Raw genomic sequence first — 20,710 nt, forward strand, 5'->3', positions numbered from 1 at the left:
ATTGCAGCCTGGGTAAGCTGGTGCTAGCACCACTTACGAAAGATATAGGTTTCCTATATCTAGGGTCACTGCACTTAAAACCTATAAGTAAACCCCTATTGCAGGCCTTATAAATCCTGATGACAGGGTGCTTGGCTCTATGTGTGAGGGTGCCCCTGCATGAACAGGACACCCCTATAGCCTACGGAGTCCATTCTCCCGGGTTGTAAGTGAAGCAGCCATATTCTATATAGAGGGGCACCGCGTAATTACGAGATGACCATCATGAAATCGGCTGCAACGAATCCTATCATGTTTGGTATCAAACATGTTGGAATCATACACCCACACCATAAACGGTGTAGGAGGTATGATTCCAAGCACTGGAAGAGCCCTCATTTGGGCTCTCAGTGCTCCCAGTACCAGTGTTCTAGACCCGGACAGCACATCATGTATTTATTTATGAAGATTTATATAGCGCGAACAAGATCCCGAAAGATATCAGAGCACTTTACAAAGGAAGGAAGGGAGGAAGGACATAAATCCAATATCGCCAACAGGAAAAGATTACACAACAGGAATACTCGCATAAGTGGCTCCTGCCGACTAGAGACACAGTCGCGGACCGTGCAGGAAAGAGCGGTGGGGCCCAGTGGGGGGGGATTTCAACGGAGGGAAAATTAATTATTTATTTAATTTCCCCTTGTCACTGTCCACCGAAATACCCCTCCAGGCCCCACCGTTCTTACATGCAAGGGCCGCGGCTGGACACGATTCTGCCCTCCTGCTCCTAAGCCAAGCTTGAGCATGGGAAGGCTGAAGAATAGGTATCCTTTCACAGGGAGGTGTGACCACCTCCCTGACAGGATTTAGTGTATTGGGGCCGGGTGGGTGCACTTGCTAGTCTGCATCAGGGACACATTTGGCGCCTCCTTGCATAGTTCAGTTCAAACCAGCTCTGGAAACCGCTTGCTTCCGCTCTGGCGCAAAACTGGACAAAGGACATGGGAGTGTCAAGCCAAAACGACCCACTGTCCAAAACCTCCTCTGGAAGGGTCCCCTGAATCGTCCCAACGCTTTCCTTAGGGTACTTAAGGGCTTACCTGTGGGTGGGTCCCTATATGCATCATGGGACACGATTCAATTCAGACACCACTACAACTTCTACCATCTAAACACTCTGCACTTTGCCGTACTTCGTTTTGGCTTGACTTCGTCCCCCTTTCAGTCTGCTGCATCGTCTGTGGCTGTGCATCATACATGAACTTTTGAAGGCCTTTGGGAATCAAAGACACCTGAACTGATCTCCCTGGAAGCAAAGGAGTCACTTCCCTGCATCTGCTGGTCCCGCAACTAAGCTGACCAGTCTGCTGATCCTGACCTCCAATGGACTCCCAAAGGCTCAACAACACAGGTGGTGGTTCTCCACAGCTCTCGAGTCATGCCCTGTCCTCTCACCAAGTTTGAGGTCAGTATCGCTCGTACGAGCTGCAGGAACTGAGCCCCTGTGCACCACGTTGACTTGCTGTTGCAAAGGTTTATTGGCTTCCTTCCACCATGATCTTTGGGCTCCAAGCAGCCCCAATATCAAGCATCTCCAGTGACCAGAATCTTTGTCTACACTGCATTGTTTGCACCGTAGTTTGCATCTTTTGGTGAGCTGCTCGAGGTCTTCTTGCGATTCCAGTGCCTCCGGCTAATGGGTGTTGTTTAGGGTCACCTTTGTTTTTTTTGGGCTCCCCTAATTGCTCGGTACCTGCCTTGACTCTCCTGCTTGTGGTAAGTCCCCTGGACCTTGCTGGTCCCGACATTGCACCTTCTTCGACTTCCACATTATTTGCAGGTGCCAAGACTTGTTGGTGCTCCCTCCGGACACGACCCCTCAACTCTGGACACCCGACATAGGAAAGCTCATGCACAGCTCCTGGTCTTCGTCAGCATTACCTGGTCCTCACAGCTGCGGAGTCAAGGTCACCATCAACTCTCCTGCACCTCTCGACATCAGTGGGCATCCGTCTTCCAAGTCTCCGGGTCACTCCTGAGTGACATAGACTCTGGCCCCTCTGCTTGCAGGTACTTCTCATCCTGAATCTACCTTCCGATTCCACAGGACACTTTCTCCTTCTCCAGCAGTGGCACTTTCCTGAAGTCCTCCATTGGGTTCGACTGCGGTTTCCGACACCACTTCAGACCTATGCACCCAGTTTCCCTGGTGTAGGTAACGAGGGAACTAGGGTATCCATGGTGGGGTGGCTCTCCAACCTTCTGTCTTCCATGGGGTTTTTTTAGGGACCACTGGGAAAGGTCCTTAATCTTTAAAATTGCAACTGCGTGCAGCGGTTGGGATTCAAGCCTGCTTTGTTTCACCAGATAAATCTTTGTGTTGATTAATTGGAAAACCATCACTAATACAAGGCACATATAATACAAGCTAAGAGTAGTAAGTTCTACTGAACTTAGGGTTGGGTAAGCCAAGGGTCTAGCACACCCTTTCTCCAACCTCACAAAGTTTAGTTCCCACTAGGTTAGGTAGGTGCAACACCACACCACACTTAGGGGCAGATTTACAAGCCCCTTGCGCCACTATTGCATCACTTTTCCCATGTTAAAAATGACACAAAAGTGGCGCAAGGGGCTTGTAAATCTGCCCCTTAGTATGTCTTCTAAAAGAGATGCAAGTGGCTCTCTGCCCTCTTCATACCGTGAGTTCTCGTTCCAAGAACTGAAAGCAACGTGTGCCTCTAGAAAGCTGAAGACAGGGGAAAATGCCAACACTCAATGCCTCCTAGCGGTGTTACTGTTAGATGACCTAAGGAAAGCCAGTGGGTCAGATGAACAGGAAAGAGTGGGTGGGCAGGGGACAGAACATAGGCCAGGAGGGGAACCCCTCTATGACCTTGAATCTAACCCTGACCAGGAGGAGCCTAATGGCTCCCACCTAGAAAACTCAGATCTTGCAGAGGATACTACAGGTTGCCCAGAGGATGCCCCCTTTGTTCCTCCTGGGAGAGTGCAGAGTAGACCAAGGAGGTCTAGATCCTCCTATGCAGAATCCAATGCTTCAGGATAGTCAGTAGGGACCTCCATATCTAGTAAGAGGGGGAACTCTTTGGATAGGGAATACCAACTTCTTGAATTTGAGTAAGCCAGGCTTAGGCTTAGGCAAGAGCAGTTGGCCCTTGACAAAGAGTCCCTAGGAGTCCAGAGAGCAAGGAATAAATTGGGACTAGAGTCCCATGGTGGCAGCAACAGTGTCTCTAAAGTTAGAGAAACTTATTTTGACCATAGGAACCTGAACAAGATGTCCCTCCCTACCATGTTGGGGATGACATCCACAAATGGATTACTGCCTTGGAGAGGGTCCCCAGGAGCAGTGGGTAGCTATCTTGTGGCTCTCCTTTGCTGACAAAGGTAGAGATAAGCTCCTCACTGTTAGAGAAGAGGAATGCTGATAATTACTCAGTACTGAAGAGTGCTCTCATAGATGGGTTTGGCTTAACCACTGGACAGTATAGGATTAAGTTCTGAGACCCCCAATGAGCACAAACCCAGGACTGGGTAGATTTTGTGGACAGTGCCTGTAAGGCTGGCTACATGGAAGCAAAGTGCATGACTACCAAGGATTGTACAATTTGATTTTGAGGGAGCAGATCCTTAATAATTGTCAGAATCAGCTTTTGCACCAGTACCTGGTGGACTCTGATCTGACCTCTCCCCAAGAATTTGGGAAAGAAGGCAGACAAATGGGTTCACAGCAGGGTGAAGCAGAAAAACCAGGGCAATAGTGGTGACCAGAAGAAGCAACATTCTTCTAAAACTCAAGATACGAGTGGGAACAAGGGCAAAGATAAGAAAGAGACTTCCCAAGGGCCCCAAAAACCTGCATCTGTGGGGAAGTCACAAACATCCAAGAAAGGGAGGAAGAAACCTTGGTGTTACTTTTGTAAGGTGAAAACCTATTGGACAAAGGATGCTGATTGTCCAAATGCCAAGGAAACCACTCAAACTACCATTGCCCCTAAGGCACCTGCTCCCCCTAGCACACGTACAGGTGGTAGTACAGGAAACAGGAAACAGGGGATTAATGGGGTTAACCTTGGGTTCTGAGATGGGTTCTGACTCAGACTCTTTTGGTCTGCGATAGTGGCATAGATCTTGCCACCTTACTGGCAAGTCCCACTAACTTGGGCAAGTACAGACAACAGTGTTTAATAAATGGAAAAGTGGTAATGGCCTACAGGGAGACAGGAGCCAGTGTCACTATGCTGACAGAGAACCTTGTGTCTCCTGACCAGATCATACTTGGACAAGTGTACCAAGTGACCAATGCTAGCAATGTCAGGACAGTCCATTCCTTGGTAGTTCTGAATCTCAGATGGGGTGGGGCCTAAGAAGGTTGTGGTATCCTCAGACCTACCTGTAGATTGTTTGTTGGGCAATAATTTGGAAACTTCAGCCTGGGCTGAAGTAGAGTTCAGGACTCATGCAGAAATGTTGGGCATCTCTGTAAGTGTGTTTGCTGTCACCAGGGCTCAAGCCAAACAGCTTACCACTGAACAGGCCCTGGATCCTGGAACAATGGACCAGGTGCCTCCCAAGAGAAGGAGCAGGAAGAGTAAGGCTTAACCATCCTCACAGACTCACAGTGAGGATCAGTCTCTTGAGGTAGATGATCCTAGCCCCTTTGACGGTACTGCCACAGAGGAACTTGGGCCTGATCAGGCTGAGTTCTTGGGGGCAGGAGGTTCTTCCAGGTCAGACTTGAGTTTAGAGCAGCAGACCTGCCCCTCTCTTGAACCCCTCAGACAGCAAGCTGCTGCTGAGGCCACAGGGAATATCAGTGGGTCGCATAGGATCTACTGGTATGAAGGCCTTCTTTACTCACAGGGTGAAGACCCCGAGCCTGGTGCTACCAGGAGGTTGGTAATACCCCAGAAGTTTAGAGGTTTCCTACTCATCCTTGCACATGATATTCCTCTGGCAGGACACTTAAGGTAAAGTAAGACTTGGGACAGGCTTGTCCCTCACTTTCACTGGCCCCATATGTCTGAGGGCACTAAGGAGTTTTGTCGCTACTGTGCCACTTGCCAAGCCAGTGGTAAGTCAGGTGGCATCATAAAGGCCCCCTTAATTCCACTTCCAGGGGTTGGGGTCCCCTTTGAAAGGGTAGAGATTGATATTGCGGATCCCATAAACCCTCCAACTGCATCTGGGCAGAGTTATAAGTGGTGGTAGACAATGCCACTAGGTACCCAGGTGATATTCTCCTTAGAACCACTACAGCTCTTGTAGTGGCAAGGGCCCTCTTGGGAATATTTTACAGAGTGAGCTTCCCTAAGGAGGTCTTGACTGACAGAGGTACAGACTTCATGGCAAGTTACATAACTGCAATGTGTAAAGAGTGTGGAGTGAATTACAAATTCACCCCACCCTATCATCCTCAATGCAATTGACTTGTTGAAAGGTTCAATAAGACCCTAAAGAGTATGATCATGGGCCTCCCAGAAAAGGTTAGGTGAAAATGGGATGTCCTACTACCCTGCATTCTCTTTGCCTACAGAGAAGTTCCTCAGAATGGGGGTGGCTACAACCCTTTTGAACTTCTGTTTGGGCATCCAGTTAGGGGTCCATTGTGTCTAATGAAGGAGGGAAGGAAGTTACCTCTCAAACCTCCCAAACAGGATATAGTGGACTATGTACTTGGCCTGCGTTCTCGCATGGCTGAGTGTGTGAAGAAGGCCAGCAAAAACCTGGAGGCCACCCAAGAACTTCAAAAAGCTTGGCATGACCAAAAGGCTGTCAGGTCAGAAAGTGTGGGTGTTGGAGCCTGTGGCCCCTGTAGCTCTCCAAGACAAATGGGGTGGACCCCACACTATACTTAATTAAAAGGGTGAGATCACCTACTTGGTGGACCTAGTTACTCCAAGAAGGTTACTTCATGTGAACAGGCTAAAACCTTTTGTTGACAGGACTGACGTGGCTTGCTCATGGCAACTGATGAGGGACAGGAAGAAGAGAGTGACCCTCTCCCTGACCTCCTCTCTCAGAACCATGATGATGGGTCAGTAGATGGAGTGGCCTTGGCAGGCAGCCTCACTGATCAACAGTAGGTTGACTACAGGAAAGTCCCCAATCAGTTACGGCATATGTTTTCCCTGACTTCCAGTCAAACCACCTGGTGTACCCATGAAGTGGACACAGGTGATAGTCTACCCATGTGGAGAAGTGTGGCTCAATGGTTAGAGCGGCAGATCTCGATGCAGAGCAGTGGTCCGGGACCAGGGTTCGATTCCCGCCGCGGCAGGGTCTTGGGCTATAAATTCCTTGGACCGGATATTCTCGCCTCAGTGCCTATTCTAATCATGGGTCCCACGCTGCAACTCTGGGCAATAGCTTGCTTAATCTCCACAACGGCCCCAACAGCGCTGGGATGCCTGGCTTCACCATGGGGGTGCCCAGGAGTGGACACTTCACACGGAAAGCCAGGAAGGGTTCCTTCAGTGGTATGAGTACAGCGCTGAGATACCCCTAGGGGCGATTCGGCGCTATATAAGCACATACACATTTACATTTACATAAGAATACAATCTACAGGCAGTCTGACCATGTCAGAGATTGAATCAGGACAGAGGTATAGAAGATGCTGTAGTTGAGAGTAATTGAATGCCCAGATAGCCTGTGGGCTAGCCTAGTAGTCCTAGGTTTTGTGTAGACTCCAGAGGTCTCAATGCAGTCACTATGAGTGATGCTCATCCAATTCCCAGGGCAGATGAACTGATAGATACTTTGGCCTCAACCAAGGTTTCTGAGTACATTTGACCTGACTTCTGGCTACTTGCAAATCAAACTAGCTGAGGATGCCAAGCCAAAAAACAGTATTCTCAACCCCTAGTGGGCATTATCAGTTTATTGTAATGTCTTTTAGTTTGAAGAATGCATCTGCCACATTCCAGAGGTTGGTGAATAAAGTTTACATAGGCCTGGAAGCCTATTGTGCACCATGTCTGGATGATATAGCTGTCTTTAGCTCCACCTGGAATGATCACCTGGTCCACCTCAAGAATGTTTTGGAGGCTCTACAGAAAACAGGCCTCACTTTCAAGGCCACTTAGTGCCAGATAGGGCAGAGCAAGGTTGTGTACTTGGGCCACCTGGTAGGTGGAGGCCAGGTTCAACCACTACAGAGGAAAAATCCAGACCATAATGGAATGTATTGCTTCAATTACCCAGACTCAGGTGAGAGCTTGCTTGGGTCTGACTGGTTATTACAGAGGATTTGTGAAGGGATATGGGTCCATAGTGACTCCCCTGAATGATCTGACATAAAAGAAAATGCCCAAGAAAGTTCAATGGACAGTAAGCTGTCAAAAGGCATTTGGTGACCTCAAGCAAGTCATGTGCACTGCTCCCATTCTGCAAAGTCCTAACTACTCTGAAACTTTAATTGTCCAGACAGATGCATTTGAATTGGGGGTAGGGGCTGTGTTATCACAACTGAATGCAGAGGGCCAGGATCAACCAGTAGCTTTTATCAGCAGAAGGTTGACCCCCAGAGGGAATTGTTGGTCAGCTAATGAAAGGGAGGCCTTTGCTGTGGTCTGGGCCCTGAAGAAGTTGAGGCCATACTTTCTTGGCACTTACTTTATTGTCCAGACATACCATAAGCCCCTCTCATGGCTTAAACAGATGACGGGTGAAAACCCTAAAATTTTGAGGTTGTCCATTTCCCTACAGGGGATGGACTATACAGTAGAACATAGACCTGGGAGTAACCATGCAAATGCAGATGGACTCTCCAGATATTTCCACTTTGAAAAATGAAGACTCAACTTGGCAAGGTTAGTCTCATCTACTTACGTTTGGGGGGGTTGTGTAGGAAAGAAGGATCTGCTTTTATGGTTACCCCCACTTTTTGCCCGGTGCTAAGCTGTTTTGACTAGTCTGACTGGGATCCTGCTAATCAGGACCCCAGTCGCCCTGCTTTCTCCCTTAAATTGTTCTGGTCAGTACTTAAGTATATCCCAGATTAGACACTGAGGTACCCTTATCTGTCCCTAGTATATGGCACTAAGGTACCCAGGGAATAGGTGCCCCAGAGGTCCCCCATGGGCTGAAGCATGCATTATGCCACCCATAGGACACCTTCCAAAAGGCAGCCACATGCCTGCCATTGCAGCCTGTGTAAGCTGGTGCTATCACCACTTATGAAAGATATAGGTTTCCTATATCTAGAGTCACTGCACTTAAAACCTATAAGTCACCCTTATAGCAGGACTTCTCAATCCTGAAGGCAGGGTGCTTCGTTCTAAGTGTGAGGGTGCCCCTGAATGAGCAAGACACCCCTACAGCCTACGGAGTCCATTCTCCTAGGTTGTAAGTGAAGCAGCCATATACCATATAGAGGGGCACTGCGTAATTACTCGATGACCATCTCAACATCGACTGCAACAAATCCTATCATGTTTGGTATCAAAATTACACCTCCACACCATAAACAGTATGAAAGGTATGATTTCAAGCACTGTCAGAGTCCTCCGTTAGGCTCTCAGTGCTCCCGGTACCAGTCTTCTAGACACGGGCAGCACAACATGGCTGCTGCCGACCAGAGACACGATTCTGTCCTCCTGCTGCTGAGCCAAGCTCAAGTAGAGGAAGGCATAACAAAAGGTATCCTGTCACAGGGAGGTGTGACCACCTCCCAGACAGATTTAGTGGATTGGGGCCAGGTGGGTGCGCTTGCCAGTGACACTCAGTCTACATGAGGGGCACATTTGGTGCCTCCTTGCATAGTCCAGTTCAAACCAGCTCTGGGAGCTGTTGGCTCCTGCCCCGGTGCGCAACTTGACATGGGAGTATCATCCCCACTGTCCAAAACCTCCCATTGGAGGTTCTCCTGAATCATTCCACCACTTTCCTTAGGATACGTAAGGGCTGTCCCTAGATTCGTCATGGGACACGATTCATTTCAGAGACCACTTCAACTTCTACCGTCTGGGCACTCTGGACTTTGCTGGACTTTGTTTGGGCTCAACTTCGTCCCCCTTTCAGTCTGCTGCATTGTCTGTGCCTGTGCACAATACACGAACCTTCCAAGGCCTGATGGCTTCCAAAACACCTGAAGGAATCTCCCTTGAAGTGAAGGAGTCACTTCCCTGCATCTGCAGGTACCCCAACTAAGCTGACCAGTCTGCTGATCCTGAGATCCTACAGACTCCGAAAGGCTCAACTACACAGGTGGTGGTTCTCCACAGTTCTCAAGTCCTGCCCTGCCCTCTCACCAAGTTTGAGGCCAGTATCCCTCGTGGGAGCTGCAGGAAGCAAACCCCTGTGCACTGCGTCAACTTGCTGTTGCAAAGGCTTGTTGGCTTTCTTCCACCAAGATGTCCAGGCTCCAAGTAGCCCCAACCTCAAGCATCTCCAGTTTATCTAATCTTCATCCTCACCTCAGTGCTTGCACCGTGGTTTGCATCTTTTGGTGAGCTGCTCGAGGTCCTCTTGCGACTGCAGTGCCTCCAAACTGTGGGTCCTGTTGAGGGTCACCTTTGTTTCTTTTGGGCTCCTCTAATTGCTCCTGGTCTGCCCTGACTCCCCTCCTTGTGGTGAGTCTCATGGACCTTGCTGGTCCCGACATTGCACCTTCTTTGACTTCTGTGTTATTTGCAGCTGCCAAGGCTTGTTGGTGTTCCCGCTGGGCACCGACCCCTCAGTTCTCGACACCCGATGTTGGACAGCTTGTGCATGGCTCTTGGTCGTCCTCAGCATCACCTGGTCTTCACATCTGCAAAGTCAAGGTCACCGTCAACCTTCCTGCACCTCCTGACATCGGTGGGCACTCATCTTCCAGGTCTCTGGGTCACTCCTGAGTGACATTGACTCTGTCCCCTCTGCTTGCAGGTACTTCTTATCCTGAATCCACCTTTGGATTCCAAAAGACACTTTCTCCTTCTCCAGCAGCAGCACTTTCCTAAAGTCCTCCATTGAGTTCAACGGCGGTTTCCGACACCACTTCACACCTATGCACCCAGCTTGCCTGGTGTAGGTAACGTGGAGAGTAGGGTATCCATGGGTGGAGTGGCTCTCTAACCTTCTCTCTTCCAAGGGGTTTCTTTAGGGTCCACTGGGGAAGGTCCTTAATCTTTAAAATTGCCACACTGCACAATACATCCGTGGGGCTCCTAGTCTCTCACGTTGGGTAGTTCCCTGGGTCCCCAGCACTTCTACGTCCTCTAGACATTGTCTTGACACGAGCCGTAGTTCTTATACCACTTTCTTAGTATATGGTTTTGTCCCCCCTGGGGTCCACTGTGTATTCTGTGCTATTTACGTCATTTCTATGTGAAGTATTGTGTGCATTGTGTCTATCTCCATGTAGGAGATATCTAAACATGTTAGAGAGTATTATATAATAAATACATATTTTTATAAATACCTTGTGTGGTTCTTTTTCGTTTAATCTATACCTATAAGATTGCATTGTGGTAAAACAAGCTGCTTTACACTCCTTCTGGACTAAGACTGAAGGCTGCTCTCCACAGCTACCACTTAGAGAGCTTTCTACAGTTGTCTAAGACCTCTTAAATCACCATAAGTGTTGTCCGTCATCTGGACTGATGCAGGGCCTCCACTTACTTAAGTGTACATCATATACCAGGCCAGCCTCTGTCACGTGGTTTTAGGCCACTCCCTATTTACAGTGCTAAGTTAGCTCAATCACGTTAGCTGTTGGAAAAACATCTTGTTGCTTTTGCTGCCTTTGCACCCGACACTGTTGTTACATGTTATTCATTTGAGAAATGCAGACTCGTCTCAAGTGAATGTTATTTATACATCCTTAACAGTTGCTGGTGCCCTTGGTCTGTACATCGAGTAAAGAACTGTTCTAGGACACTAGACGGTGCCGGCTGATTATGTTCAGGGTGATCGTACCACTGTTTAGTCACAACATACACGCAGCCGCAAATACCAGAATGTCGTGGGCTTTAATATCACAGCGCAGCATATTGTTAAGGCATTCGATAGAAGAGCTGTTGCAGAGAACACTGAGCTGATCCTGTGATGTGATACACCCGAGCTGATCTATACGGTATGGGGTCCTCTATGCAAGCCTATGAGACCTTCTAATAGTCTAATAATATATTATTAGTTGCTAGAGAAAGGAGGGTGGTTGTTTTCCACTGTCATTATAATATGATCGCTCCTTTCATTTTCTATGGTATTGTAACAATGCTAATGGTAATGATCTTAACCATTTGTCTGCTTATGTTAGCCAAAGTACTGTATAACAGGACTCGAGGTTTATGAATAAATTCTTTAAACTTTACTGTGTCTTAGTTATTCTGTTATGGACTAATATATATGTGCAAACGGGTATTTCGGGTTCCCACCATTCCTGAGAATAACTAAGTCGCATGTTCTGGGTTGTCTATACATTGGGACCGCCGAGCTAAATCTCGGATAACGAATGTGACACTAAGCTAGTCGGATAAGGGGTTCTTAGTTCTGAGGGGAGTTTCTGGTACACCACAATTCTCTAAGGTTCTGGTTTCCTGCGCATAGTTCTGTGCATACGCAGAATCCCTACAACACCTCTTACAAAAGCAAAGCATTGAAGTCTGCTGTTATTTTTTTATACTGCATTACGTTTGTATGGTGTAGTAGGTTGTGTTGTAATATTTCCTCGTTTTTAAATTTCATTGGATTATGCGATGTTGTAACACTTTATTCTACTTAATACAGTTTAATTTAATGCCCTTTAATGACAAAGTTGAGATAACAGGGTGTATATTTAGTAAGGTTTAACGCCATGTTTGCATCACAAAAGATACGCAAAGCGATGCTAAGTAATTTTTTACCTATTTATTTTCCAGTGTGAAACCAGTTTTGCGCTGGAAAACCACTTGAAAGTAACCAAAGCAACATATAGCGCTGCTTTGTATTACTTAACGCCAAGGGGACGTTCCATTGGTGGTGCATGGATGTTCCCATGTAACCACCCAATGTTTTTGACGTAAAAAAGCAGACAGACAGCAGCTGTTTGCTTTAAAGGGCATGGGAGCTGCGCCTTCCCTATTGCCGCACCGCCGGCATCCGCACTGCGCATTTGTTTTAAAATTATTAGTAAAAGCCAGCAACAATATACTTACCATTTTAAAACAAATGTGGAAGCGTTCCCGAGTCCTGCTACCTGCCTGCCTGCGATGTCAGACTCACAATAATCATTGCACTGATTAGATTATTGTAGTAACGCTGTATTTTATTTTATTAAAAATGCTTTACACACATTTCCTGATGTCACAGATTCATGCTGCACAAAGCAGAGCTTTCACTTTCAGCTCCTCTGAACTGAAGCTAGACACTACAGCAACGGGAAACGCACAGCAACTGGCTGACTGCTGGAACAGAAGGTGCCTGATAAAGTAACTGTGAAATGTTAAATATTGTGATTTTTAATTATTTTTGCAATGTTTGCATTGTTTAAATATGCTGCCTTTTAATATTTTAGCATGTTGCACTGTGTTTTTTTAGCAGGTCTAGCACCATGACTCATGAGTGCATTTAAATAAATTTGCAACAAATAGTTTGCACCTGTTGTAGAGATCTTTGTGTGCCCAGAATATCTCAAATAATATTAACTCTGGGGGTTAGTGCATTTGCTTGAGAGATCTCTCTTTTATCTAGATCCATCCCAGTTTTGAATCAAAGTAGCACAGAGGGTTAATATGTCTCATACAAAGCAGATCATGTAATATGCAGATGACGGATTTTTATTTTATGTAGCTAGATAAGTGTGTTACTGCTTTTATCACAGAGATCACTTTGTTATTTACAGTTCATAAATTGTAATCCTTCTAATATAGCACAGTGAACTATAAACAACATGTGACTCTTACACCTTGTAACCCTCACTCACTTATGTAACATAAATCTAAATGTGGTATTTGTACAGCACTAAGTACTCACCCCTACGGGTCTCAATGCTCTGGGGGCTGTTGGGGAGATTAAGTGAGCTATTGCCCAGAGTCACATGGTGCTGAGCTTATCTGCCGCCAGCGATCGAACCATGAGCCTTGCGCTCCGGAGTCAGCTGCCCTGGCCACACCTCTCCCAGATCTAAAGTGCTCTGACACCCTACATACAGATGAGCAGGTCACAGATCTTAAATACCACTATATTATTTTTATTGTGCTACTCACAGGCTGGGAACTGAAACCGGCTCTGGCAAAGAGTTCGGCCGGCCCAGGGAAACGCCCGGTGCCCACTATGGCCAGTCCGACCCTGCGGATGAGTAGCACAATAAAAATAAAATAGTGGTATTTAAATTGTTATTTTGTGTAAATACTGTAACAAGCCAGCTTATACGGCATTATTATAGTGCATGCATATCTCTTATATATAGAGACTAAACAAAGTCAAAAGCAAGCCTCCATTGAAGTGATAAGCTGTGAGCCTTTCTTTCCCCTCCATTGCATTCAATCAATCAATCAATCAGATTTTTTATAAAGCGTCACTACTCCCCCGTAATGGACTCAAGGCGCTGATTGGGTGGGGGATCTGCGGTTCAGTGAAAGAGCCAGGTCTTGAGGTCCTTCCTGAATTGCGGCAGTGATGGTGATTGCCTGAGGTGCAGAGGCCGGGAGTTCCAGGAGGTAGGAGAAGGGTCTTTCTTCAGGAGTGGTCTTGCAGATCCATGAGATGGTGGTCAGGGCCAGTTAGGTGGTGCGTAGATGTCCGGTGGAAGTGTAGCTGGAGAAGTGGTGGTTGAGGTATACAGGTCTGGCGTTGTGGAGGGATTTGAAGGCGTGTGTGAGGAGCGTGAAGGTAATTCTTTGGTTGATAGGTAGCAAGTGACGGTTTCTCATGTGGCCGCGGCATGGGATGTTCAGGATGAGTCTGGCGGAGGTGTTCTGGATGTTCTGCAGTTCCTTTCTTGAGGGTGGCGGCTAGAGCACATGGGTGATGGTTTCCCTGTACTCGGTGGAGATTCACTTGAAGATCTTACGAAGTAGGCGGAGCGTGTGGAAACAGGAGGACAAAACAGCATTGATTTGGTCGTTTAGCGAAAGCAAGCAATCCAGGAAGATGCCAAGGTTTTGTGTGTGGTCAGTGGGTGTGGGTGTGGGTGTGGCTCCAGGTGCTGCGGTCCCCCTCTGCCTGGCCCACCAGGAGTCGTCCCAGGAAAAGGGTGGGCAGCACTGGGGGGGTGGATCCCAGGATGAGGACTTAGGTCTTATCTCACTTAGGCTTGAGGCAGCTGTCCTTCATCCAGGTGGTGACTGCCTTCATCCTGTTGTGGAAATTGCTCTTGACGGCTGTGGGTTCTTCTGTTAGGGAGAGAATCAGCTGGGTGTCGTCAACATAGGAGACGATGTTGAGTCTGTGGTTTCTGATGATGGCTGCAAGTGGGACCATGTAGATGTTGAAGCAGGGTGGGGCTCAGGATGGAGCCCTGAGGCACTCCACAGCTGATCTCTGTGGGTTCTGAGTTGAATGGTGGAAGTCTGACTCTGTGTTCAGCCAGTAAGGAAGGGATAGATCCATCCAGGGTTTAGTTGTGGATGCTGGCGTCATGGAGTCTCCCATAGAGGGTGTGGTGGGAAATAATGTTGAAGGTGGCTGAGAGGTCCAGGAGTTCTTGGAGTTCAGCAAAATGGCTGCCTCAACCAAGGCAGCCGTTTTGCCTTGGTTGAGGCATTTGAATCTAGGTCTGAGGCTCCAGATAGCTCCCTGGAACAAAAGGAGGCCTCGTGGCCCTTTTTACTTCGGCCTTTGTTATGGGCCCATCTGAAATCTGATAAGCCCCCCCCCCGCATGTTGCTGCTTGAATGAAAGCAGACAACGTGCAGGCACTGCTGAATGTGTCCCTGTTAGGAATGAGGATTATGGTTGGCTAGGGTATACTCCTAAGCCAGGCAGAACCCACCACTCTAGTCAGCTTTAATTCAGATACACGTGTAAGATAACCAGTGCTCATGGTCTGGAAGCTTGAGGCAGAGCAGGCAGGCTTAGGAAAGAAGCAATGTGTGAAGTATTTGTGCAACACATAGTAAAGTAGCAGTGAAAGACACCACAAAAAAACTCCACACCAGTTGTTGAAAAATAGGCCGTCTCTACCTAAATAAAACCAGGCCTAAAGGACAAAACTCTAAACATTATATCACAAGTTATGCCAGTAGTAAAGGTAATAGCTCATTCTCCTGGAAAATCACAGTGCTCAGGAAAGATTCAGGTGCTCCCTTTAAGGGAGTTACAGTAATCTTCAAAAGAGTCCACTCACCGCCTTCCCCTCAGAAAGGTCTTCAATGCAGTGGGGGTTGAAGTTAGGCCACGCGGACCCTTGGGACAGTAGCTGAGGCTTGGAGTCGCTGCTCTGGCTGTCTGCAGTCTCGCACAAGGGGTCCATGTGGCAGGAAGATGAGTTGGGCTCCAGCATGGCTGCAGGAGCACTGGCAGGTCTATGGCCCCATACTGCTGTGTCGGCAGGCCTCACACACAGAGGCCTTGTTGGTAAGAGGCACAGAGGCAGACAGGGCTGGGGTTCAGCCACAGTATAGGCAGTCTTGTGAATCTTCGTCCCAAATAACCTGGAGAGAGCGCGCTCAGCTCGTTGTGTTGCTAGGCAACCAGCATGCACTCACACCACTTGGTGCTCCTGAAGCTGACTGAGGAGAAAGATCTACACCGTGGCCAGTAGCGGCTTGTGCAGGGAGTGCCGCGGAATGGTGGGGCGCGGCGGGGCGGGTTGAGGGCCAGGGTGGGGGGTAGTAAACGCCTTTGGCGTTTCAGCGCGCGGAATGAAATTTGTTTTATTTATTTATTTAGTTACATTGCTCCGGTCGGCCGTGAGCAGGAGTTTACTACCCCCCACCCTGCACCCACTCCTGCACCACCCCACCGCCCGCTGCACTAGCCGCTACTGACCGTGGCGCTGTGGTATCTTAAAAAACGGAAATCTCGAGTACAACTAGTAGCACAAGGTGATTGGATGCCAACACAGCAGTACCTAGACTGAGGGAGTGTGTCTGGTGGCCCAATATTAAATGCAAATACCCGCAGCAGATGTGGTTTTGCATGCAGTGCTCGGCCTGCTTACATGAAAGTCTTTGTTGGCCCTGATTCTTCTATAACAGGAAGCAAGCCAACAAGCCCTTGGAGTTTCTTGGGAACCTGTAGGATATAGAGGACAGTTGTCCCTCACTGAAGAGCTGCAGAGGTAGCAGCGAGCAGGCAACACAGCAGAGCACAATTCAAAGAGGCAGTTGCTTGTACCAGCATAGCAATTAGCAGGCAGCAGGTCAACGCAACAAAGCAATTGTCAAAGGGACACTACCTCCTGGCAGCGTAACTCCTCATAGTTGCAGAGTTTCCTCCAGAGCCCAAAGTGAACTAACTTGGGGGCGTCACTGTTCCAGTACTTATGCCAAAATGTGTCTTTGAAGTGGGGGAGACAACAAAAGAGGGCTTGGATCCTCAAAATGTCCCTGCCCTTCCTTCCCTGGCTTCAGACACACTGCAGGCGGGTATGTAGCTAATTGTCTGTGGACAGGCATAGCCCTATTCAGGTGTATGTGTCAGCCCCTCCCTCCTATCACTTTCAATAAAGTATTCTCAGTGCGGTGCTATAATGGGAGTTGATAATGTCAAAGCTTTCCAATGTTAAAAAGATACATTTTTTTAAATTTTGAAGAGCGTTCACTTTTCACATTTGCAGTCCTGTCAAGTACCACGCATCAGTGGCCAGACCAGTGCTGGTGTCCGCAGCACCACACTACAATGCATTATTCATTCAAACTATAGCACCCCTGGGTCCTGACCACCCTGCGTGTTGTATGAGTAGCTGCATTTAAGCAGTGAGCATGCTGGCAGTAAGTGCACTGTGGAAAGCATGCAGTCTGTCCCACTTATTTACTTGGCACAATCACATTTGGGGACTGCCTGGAAAAATATAATCACTATTCTCTGGCCAAACTGGCTGTTTTTCTGAGTGTAAAACACTTTTTTCAGTTAGTGCAAGATCATAAACAAAAATAATTCCAGACAGTGGCAGACAGTGCCCCACGTAGAACCAAGGGGAGGCACTTTGCCTACTGTTGTCCTCCGGAAGGCGCTGGGCTATAGGCTGTTTGAGGGGACAGTGAGCTTGATGGTGAATGTTTTCAACCTTGAGGTCTGGTTGCTGGGAAATTATCACTGACATACCTGTCCCCTGGCTCTCAATGCCCCCTGAATGTAGCCGTTGTAAAACCTAAACTCACCATCCCTCCTATTGTCACATGAGGTGTTCCCATACCTCTGCTCACTACATCAACAGAATTCTAGAATTCGGGCCCAACGCCACAGGCACTCACTGTAATGCACTCATACTCCAACATACACACACATTTGTTCACATAGATTTATGTTTAAACATGTGCATGTACTTCTTTGCAGAAACATGCAATTCTACACAAAATTGCACACATCAGCATGCTTGCAGAGACCCAGGAGCTCACTTGCAATCATGCACAATCTATTAAAAACCACTCACATTTATTATTTTACATGTTTGTGTTTATTTGTTTTGAGTGAAACAGTGTTGTACAGGAAGCACATTTGCTAGAAACATTACATGAATGCAATGTAATTGTTGGTAATAATTCTTGTTTTAATTCTTTTAGCACATGAGAAATTGAAGTTAAGACTGGTCTTAATTTAATCACATTCAAGATCAGTACTGAGAGATTTTGAAAGAGGACACGTAGTGGCTCCGGTTCTGCTGCCACGGGACCTTGATTGAAACTCAGCCTCCTGATCCTTGACCTCAGGCCACAAGGTAGGACATGCTTCTCTATTTACTGCAAAGGTCCACATTCAGCTGTAAATGAGTGCCAACTGTGTGGTCAATTGAGGAAGTGTCTTTAGGTGGGGAGGCCTGTTGGATTATCCTAGCAGAACAGTGCAGAGAGTATGAGGTTGTGGAGAGTTAAAATTTCAAGGGAATAAGTTTGTGTTTTCCATTATTAACTATGAAAATTCCAAACATTTTGAATTTTAAATCTTTTATTATTGTATGCACTCTTTCATTTATCTAATTGTATCCTAATAATCCCTTACTATCCCTTATTGCTTCCCATCCCTACAGCCTTAAAACCCCAAACTGCTCATAAATTCCATCCTTTCTTGATGCTTAAAAAATGTACTACTCTTTAATGCGATTCATAAGAGCCCTCTCGTACTCCTTAGTGCTACACTAAAATCCCCTAATTATCCATTAACGCTAACTTTGCCAGAATTATTAAAGTGCATTGCTAGTCTCCCGCCCCTTTCCACATCTCATTTTAAATACTCCTGTCTACTTTAGGAGGATACCCTTTACCCCTGCTCCCAGTACACTTACGTTTGCACTATAATGCATGATATTTTACCATGTTTTAAGCCACAACTTATTTTCATTCTATGTTTTCAGTCGACAATATTTTTGGCACCAATGTTTTTCAGACTACTTTTTCCCCCCCACAATATTTTTACAGCACACACAGTATGTACAGTAAGTAGGATATATAAAAATCTATCTAATGTGTTGTGACAATGTGACTGCTGTTCATTTAGTGATAGGATCACTGATAGGACTAGCACTGTCTATAGGCCATAATTATAGTCTTTCTTGTGTGTAAAATACCTCAGTTCAAAAATGTGTAGTATTAAAAATGGTCTAACTGCAATGTTACACTCTTATTTATTTTTTTATTGTTTTTTTAAAACCTTTAATCTTTTAAGTCAGGGACACAGCTATTCAGCCGACAACCCGGAGGTACGGCAGCTTTAGAAACACAACACAAGCAAGCGTCCACATTTCACTGTTAGGAGAATCAAAAGGTTCTGTTTTAAATAAACACAAACCCAAACCTAAACACAAGCAAGTCGATAAGTACTTAAAGCACAAAAAGGGTTCCCATCAGGGGGAGCGAGCTCCATTTCGTCCATCAGACACAGGTCTATAGTAAGGGAAAGGAGGGGAAGGCAGAGACTCAAGAAGGCAAACACATACCAGCAAAGAATACAAAGCCGGAAAGTATGCTAAGGGGAGAGCTGCTCCTCAGGCGGGTCCGGGTCTGGGGGCAGGCATATGCCCCCTCTGTACTGGTTCCATCGCCCCCATACGGTGTGCCATTTCCGGGGGCGCCCTCGAGCACAATACACTGTCTTCTCCCTAAACATGCTCCAATCCATGTTTTCCATCCACGCTGTCAATGTAGGAGGCCTAGTAGAGCCCCACAGGCGAGCGATGTCGCGCTTAGCTACCATGTTCCCTAGGGTCACCCACTGAGTCTGTGCTGCGTCGTGGTCAGTAGGACCCCAAACATTCAGGAGACAACACCGCGCCTCCGGCTGCATGACGATGCCCGTCACCTCCCCCATCACATCGTGGATTCGCTTCCAGAACTCCATGATCGCACCGCATTCCCAAATAATATGTAGGAAGGTGCCCACCATACCACAGCCTCTCTTACATAAGCCCTCCTCAGAGAAACCCATATGGACCAGCCTAGGCCCTGTCACGTAAACTCTATGGAGTATTTTAAGCTGCACCAGCCGCAGGCGCGCAGGGATCGCTACCTCTTTGGGAGAAGAAACTGCATACTGCCAATCCTCATCATCTAATTCAAGGCCATCCCTAGTCCATTGATCGCGCAACCCTAGAAGAAGATCTGCCCGAACATTAATTAGTTTCTTATAAATGAGAGAGATCGTACACTCTGGCATATGGCCATCCAGGATCCGGTCCTCTAACGGAGAGGACTCAGGCACCGTCTCCCCCTCTACAAGGACTGACCGCAAGGCGTGACATACTTGAGCGTATCGGAAGAACTCCGTGCTCCCTAGCTCATATTCCTTCTGCAGCTCCTCGAATGACTTCACCCTACCCTTAACCAAAAGGTCTCCAACCCTGGATATACCGATCAGGTCCCATTTCTCAAACCCTTTTGTATGCCAAAGCTTTCCCAGAATATCGGAGTCAAACAACGGGGTGGCAAGGGTAAGCTTACCCTTCCAGCCCAGTGAATCTGTCGCCACCTTCCACACATGCACAGCCACCCTGGTGGGCCCCGTAAGGGTTAAGTCCAACGACTTCGAGTACAACGCTCTGTGGTAATTACCCCCGCGCAGCAACCACCGGTCCATGGCGTAGCCGGGGCTCAGCGCGGGACCATAGACACCATGGTTAATCGCGCTCAACTGAGTGGCCCAATAATAACGTCGAATGTCTGGAAGCGCGATACCCCCGTCATACCACAGAAGCGTCAACTTAGCAATCGCTATGCGCGGTCGCCCTTCCCACAATAGCGCGCGCTGGAGGCTTTCGACCTCACGGAAATAACTGGCCGGGACCAAGTCAAGGGTATTCTGCAAGGCATAGAGGAAACGGGGAAGAGACATCATTTTAAACAGGGCGGCGCGGCCAAGGAGGGAAAGCGGCAACCGCCGCCAGCCCGCCACGTCCCGCCGCAAACGTGCCAAGGGAGGGAGCAAGTTTTTCTCGTATCGTAAAGTGGGGTCAGTGGAAATATAGATCCCTAAATACAAAAAGCCCTGCTGGGCGATCTGGATCGAGCAGTTTCGCGGGACAGGCGGGACATCACCACACAGGACATACAAGTATGACTTTCCCCAATTAATAACAAGACCAGAGTTCCTACCGAAAGAAGTCAAGACGTCACAAACCACTATGAGAGATTTCTTAGGCGAGGTGAGG

The 20,710-nt window shown here is 47.6% G+C and overlaps 1 protein-coding gene across 19 annotated transcripts in view; it reads left to right on the forward strand.

Moving 5' to 3' along the window:
* Positions 1–20,710, forward strand: part of LOC146861026 (putative methyltransferase DDB_G0268948) — a 710,132-nt gene that overhangs the window by 110,382 nt on the left and 579,040 nt on the right. For 10 of the 19 annotated variants that reach the window (XM_085645020.1, XM_085645012.1, XM_085645025.1 and 7 more), the window contains exon 2: positions 17,634–17,788. The exons of 6 other annotated variants lie outside the window; for them this stretch is intronic. The gene's annotated coding sequence lies outside the window, so the exon portion shown is untranslated. Of the gene's footprint in view, positions 1–11,011; positions 11,063–12,276; positions 12,384–17,633; positions 17,789–20,710 lie in introns of those variants that run through there. 3 more of the 19 variants (XM_085645017.1, XM_085645023.1, XM_085645016.1) reach the window with 2 other exon arrangements.

The sequence above is a fragment of the Triturus cristatus genome, chromosome 3_1 (assembly GCF_964204655.1).
Source record: "Triturus cristatus chromosome 3_1, aTriCri1.1, whole genome shotgun sequence".
Lineage (NCBI taxonomy): Eukaryota > Metazoa > Chordata > Amphibia > Caudata > Salamandridae > Triturus > Triturus cristatus.